This window comes from Eutrema salsugineum, unplaced genomic scaffold, assembly GCF_000478725.1.
Source record: "Eutrema salsugineum unplaced genomic scaffold, Eutsalg1_0 scaffold_5, whole genome shotgun sequence".
NCBI lineage: Eukaryota > Viridiplantae > Streptophyta > Magnoliopsida > Brassicales > Brassicaceae > Eutrema > Eutrema salsugineum.
Genome location: NW_006256612.1, coordinates 2,005,431 through 2,011,434, shown reverse-complemented (window position 1 = coordinate 2,011,434; position 6,004 = coordinate 2,005,431). Strand labels below are relative to the sequence as shown.

General features: G+C 31.2%; 1 long non-coding RNA gene across 1 annotated transcript; it reads right to left on the bottom strand.

Moving 5' to 3' along the window:
- Positions 1–2,104: 2,104 nt before the first annotated feature.
- Positions 2,105–2,616, bottom strand: LOC18991748. The gene is made up of 2 exons (XR_002897956.1): positions 2,474–2,616; positions 2,105–2,376 (listed from the first exon to the last, which is right to left on the bottom strand). It is a non-coding gene; the product is annotated as an uncharacterized LOC18991748 (long non-coding RNA).
- Between the last annotated feature and the right edge of the window lie 3,388 nt (positions 2,617–6,004).

The window sequence follows — 6,004 nt, the reverse complement described above, 5'->3', positions numbered from 1 at the left end:
TTTTATCACTGATTCACCTATTGATGAAGTTTTAACCTTGCGCAATAGGTAAGTATGTTTCTATGTGTTGTTTAAATTGACTTATGAAAAAAAATATTTTCATATATTTAGATCTATATGATTTTGTTATTGAAATTTCAGGATTAGAGAGAGATTATATGGGCTGGATACAGATGATGTCTAATGGTTTGGGCCGATTAGAAGGATTCAAAATCGATAATCCATATATATTATTAGTTTTGTTAGACATTTTTTTTTGTATTTACAAGGCTGTTTTGCGATTATTAATATATAATAATTTATTCTAATTTGGGTTTAAATTACTCGTTATATATATAATATACATTGTTTTGGTAAATTTACTACTGAAGTATGATTATGTGCTATTGTGAGTTGATTATTTATGAAGGATTGTCATTGGATAAAAATAACATTATTCTAATAAATTGGATTATAAACAATATTAAATATTTTTAATAATGTTCTGTCAAAAAATACCGTGTGTTGGATTATTAAAAAGTATGTCAATAACATATATAACTGATTTGATTCTAAATCTGTTTGATGTAAACGGTTTATTATGTTACACTTAAATTGTATATCATCTGAGCCCAAATTTTTAAACATCTTATGGGCCAAAAAATTCCGTGTTGTAACCAAAATTTGACTCTTCCTTTAACAAATAAATTGTGTTAACCAATAATCTATCTAGAATATTCATCATAAGTTGCAACTTTCCAAAAATGGAGCATTTTTAGTTTAAAAATACATAAAATGCACTGATTCACGCGACACTTTCCATAACTATTATTTGGGTGTTATATATATCCCCATTTCCTCATATACATTGTTAAAAATAAACAACAAAGCAATCCTTCTCCCCAACTGTTTCTTTGGCTTTATAAAAACATTATCCACATGACTACATATAACTTTGTTGATGAGTTACATGCTTGGAGACGAGATTGGAAAATCCGTGTCAAAGTTTTGAAAAGATAGAATGTAAGTGTTATCTAATATGAATATATAACTATTTTGTCTATATTTATTGTTTGTTTGATCTCTTTGTAAATATCATTGTATATAGGGTTGTAGAATTAATGCTTCATGTGGTAATCTCGCTTTTCCATATTTTTACCGTGTTGGGACCGAAGGACGATGGCTTGAATTGTCTAAATTTGGCTTGATACCATCTGAATGGAAGAATGAGGGAAGAACAACGAGACACAATTATCCGATCATTCTCACTACTGGGACAGAAGTCTCAAGTCTACGACCATTGACAATGGATCCCTTCATGAAATTTGTCCCTTTTAGTGAGATATACAGAATTCCTTATGCTCAATTGTATCCTGTTGGTAAGATTAACTTCTAATATTCTTTTCAGTGATTTCATATATAAATTTGTACATCTATAGAAAAAAAATGAATTCCGTTTATGATAAATATTTCTCTCATAATTGATTTGTAGATCTCATTGGAGTGATGGAAAATATTAGCGACATTGAAACAGAAAATAACTCTGATGGAGATATTATTCAGAAAATAACTTTTACCATCACAGATCTCGAGTAAGTTTATATTTTCTTTCACGATCACTATATCTTGGTAACAAAGTTTGTAACTTAAATTGTTCAAACCAAAGAGACATGAAATTGAAATGCATCGCATATGGGGACTTTCCCCGCTGATATCAAAGAAAGAACCAAATGATTCACTGGTTCTTTTGCGGTTTCTGTCTTAACCGATTGGAGTGTAAATAAAAAAAAAGGTATGGATTATCAAGCATATGTCATTATTATTTTCATTTTATGCAATATATGTTTTATATTTGTTTTGCATGTATATTTCCTAATAATAATTTTATACGTGTAGATGAAATAATTATCCATTCACATGAAGCAATTGGTTTTTCCCGTCTTCTCCTTGATCCCACTACGGATGATACCCTGATTTTAAGAGAAAGTAAGTAATCTGAAAATTATAATTGGAGAGTTTTGTATATACAATAATCTTATAGTATGTATATTAGTATGTATATGTCTCTTAAACCTCCAGGATTCGGGAGAGGTGGAGCACGTTTTAAACACAAAACAAAAATATGACTTATAACAATACTTAATAGAGTAGTGTTCTATAGAAACTGATAATACATTCCCACATATGAAACGGAGTCACATATGAATTGGTCATATTGTTATTAGTATGAGTTATCATAACATGCTTCACTGTTAACATTACACTCCCATTGATTCAAATTAGAATCTTCAGAACTACTCCATTTTCTTTTTCCTTTAGCGGGCCGTGATTTACTGGGCTTTACTTGACCCCTGATCTTGATGAGGAGCTTCTGATCCCAAACCGCTTCTCCAATTTCTTTTCCAAGAAAACATAACTTTGAATATTAGTTTATAAGAAATAGAAAACTGAATCGAGATATGAAAGAAGAAGTTTCTCATTATTCCAAACTTACTTGTATTGTGAGATTCGTAATCGTATGGTAATCCAGCGAAGACTGTATTCGAGGATGCAAAGAACAAGAGAATAACTAAAGTTATTAATCGAACCACGTCCATTTTAATATGTGTTTTGTTGGTCTAAACTCTTAAGTTTGTTAAATTTTGTAATGTGTGAAGTCTGGGTATTTATAAGTAGAGAATATGCACTAAGGTTAGGTGAGTCACATCGTTACTTTCAAATTTATATACTAGTTTATAGAAGGCTTATCTTGACTCTTGAGTTTCTTGTATGTATCTGAATTAGTCCAACTTAAGTTTCCTCCTATAATATATATAATACCTCTTGTTGGTAACAAGTTGAATACAAAAAGAACAAGACCCAAAAAAGTTTCAAAAAAAAATTATTTCAACGAATGAATAAACAAAATTTTTATGTCGTCCTTACGACTTATTTGATGTTATGGTTTTAGATTTTTGTTCAATTTGAACAAAAAAATATTAAAAGTAATCAAATTCGTCAAAATCATATATTCTGATAAATGTTTTCACATTAATTTGAGCTCAAAAGATACTTGTAGTTTCTCAGGCAAGTTTTATTTACTTCGTATATATCCATGAAAGTAATTAGCAATATAAATCCATGAGCAGTTCAATTAATGCATTCAAAATTTGTTAATTGGACGTAAAATAAATAACGAGAACATCAATTGGAGTAAAACTTACAGAAATATTTGTAGTAATTTATTATTGACATGCTAACTTTTGGCGTATATGGGCCAATATATTGGTTGGATTTCCCAAGTGCAAGATTAGTGGTATGATGATGTCCTTACAGTCCCATAAGTCTTATGAATTCGTCTGTACTATTTCTGCTACTGTTTAACGAATTGAGTCGTTAGTGAATCTTGCATGGTGCAGGTATAAAATTAGATTAGCCTCCATTTGTCTGCATATGTTTTTGCTTAGCTTATTTGTGCTGCTAGACAATAACCAAATTTCTTATGAATATAAGGGTTCTCTTCACATTCATAGGAAGAACTGTAACAAAGATGCACTCTTGATGAGAGTTTGGTCCTGTATGTGAACATACCTCTTTGTTATATACTGTACTTTTAATTTGCAAAGTCTTTTCTTGTTTTCTTTTTAAACTTTTGGCTATTATGTTTCCTAAATGTGATTTTGATATGTTTCTTTATTGTAAAACACTTTGATGATACTGTGCAGTTTGTATATATGGTGATGTCAATTTGCATTGGGATCTCTGGTTTTCTATGTTTCACACTTCTTGAAAGAGAAACTTTTCAATGCATAAAGAGATATATGTGAATGGACCTAGAAAATAAAAGATAATTTAACTAGAGTAAATTTTATAAGAAATCTGTGTAGCTGTTATTTGTTTCTAGATTAACATCCCACCAGAGGTTTTGTACGTGACTGTGGTGATCATGACTCAGGCCCGCCCCAGATGGATAGGACAGAAGTGCGATGGCTTATGGATGTACAATTTTCATGATAAAACTTTTTAGGTTATTGGATTTATTTTATTGGTCTAAAATTTTTTTTTAGTCTATTTATGGGTCTAAATTTTTTTTATTAAATCTATATATGAATCTAAATTTTTTGAAATTGATGGGCCGGGCCTGTCATGACTGCGGTGAATGCTTGTCTCATCTCGTGTTTTGAGCAGAACATTGTTCGATCTTAAGCATATACATTCGCATCATCACATGTAAACCGATTTAGCTTATTTTGTTACGGCGACTAACCAAAACGTCTTAAAACAGTTTTGTTTGTGGTATGTTGCATATATTAGAGGGTACGGACGTACGGTTGTCTATTACGTACATTCAGTGGCGGAGGCAGCCCACAATTTGAATTGTAGCACTATAATTTATCTCACATAGACAAAGTATAACATTTTAGAAATGGTAGTTATACTATAAATAAGAGTTATTAATAAGTTGTTGATAATTTCTAAAACTAATATAATTTATAAAGGAAGATGCACATTAGTGTTTTTTTTAATAGAAGCAACATATTGATCAGCAAAATATAAATTTCTATTTTTGGATTAAGATATTGTAGCTAAATTGCTTGACTATTTATTTTAAACAATTTAAAACACAGACACCAAATCACCAACTATCAATGTTTGTGATAATAGCACACAAATTTTGTAAATATTAAATTAAGATTAACATTTTTTTTGTATATATAGATTGTAATGTCAACATAATGGAACAGTTTCTAAAAAGAAAATCTCCACCATCTAATATTGAATTGAATGATTTACCATATGATCCAGCAAAGCGAAAAAACATTCAAGATTGAAGCTATGTTTAATTCTTCTTGTTGCGACCGCATCGTCGAAAGGTGTTTTTTTTGCAATGAAAATTGTGAAGATGATGTCGCGTTATACAAATTTTTCTTATTGTGACCCATGTCAATAATTTTTCTGCCTCTGCCACTGCGTACATTCATGAAACGAAATATGACAAGGTATACACATCAAGGGATTCCAATTCATAGAAGGGATATTAAATTTTACAAGTTCTCTATATATATGCATCCACAAACTTACATTTGAAATTCATATTTTTAAATCAACGAAAAAATTGAAAAACCAAGGAATATAGACTTTTTGGCAAAGCTTTAAGAATGCAAAATTGCTTTGAACTTTATTAAGAATCTCTCAAACAAACTTCTACAGACTTGTTTGATCAGATTAACTCGCAGTCAAACTCTTGACCCGATACTGATCGATTCTTATACAACACAAAAACTTACTATCTCTCAAGTTTCAGTGATACAAATTGCTCACACAGAAACCTTTTTGGACTCTCTTATTTTTCTCCTTTTTCGTGTGTAGAGACCTCTTCCCCTCATTCCCTTTTTATACTGTGAACACAGAATCCCTTTACAATCTCTTCTTTCCATTATCAGATATTTTCTTGCCTTCAACAGATATTGTCTTCCTTTGCCCGAGATACACTTCTTGTTCGCACCACGTCATGTTCTCAATTTCACTTCTTTCCTTAATTGTATTTGCTCGATATACGCTCGTCCTTTCGCTTGTTAATCACGCCAAAGCTTGTGCTTTCAATCTCCCCCTTTTTATCTGAATGTGTTCTCTCAAGCTTCAAGCTTCTCCACAACCTGTCAGACAAACATAACACAACCAAGCTTCCAGAATACAACGAGTAAGCTCTCATAAAAATTATTCAATTCCATTAAGGCCAACTTATGGGGAGACACTGTTCGACTTAGAGTAACAACCAGAATTAATCAGTATACTCTAACATAAAGCAAATAAAACACGAAATGAGCTTCAAACAAAAGCTTAGAACAAAAACTTAGAATTAAATAAAACGCCAACGCCTTGGAATTGTAAATAGCTCCCCCTCATATGTAGCCAACTACTCATGCCGTTGATTAACCTGCTCTTCAAATGTGGGCGCCTTGTCATATGCTCCCCCTGCTTGAGAGCACATTCAAATAAAAAAAACATTCACAAGCAAGTACTGGGAGGGACGAGAAGAGATAAC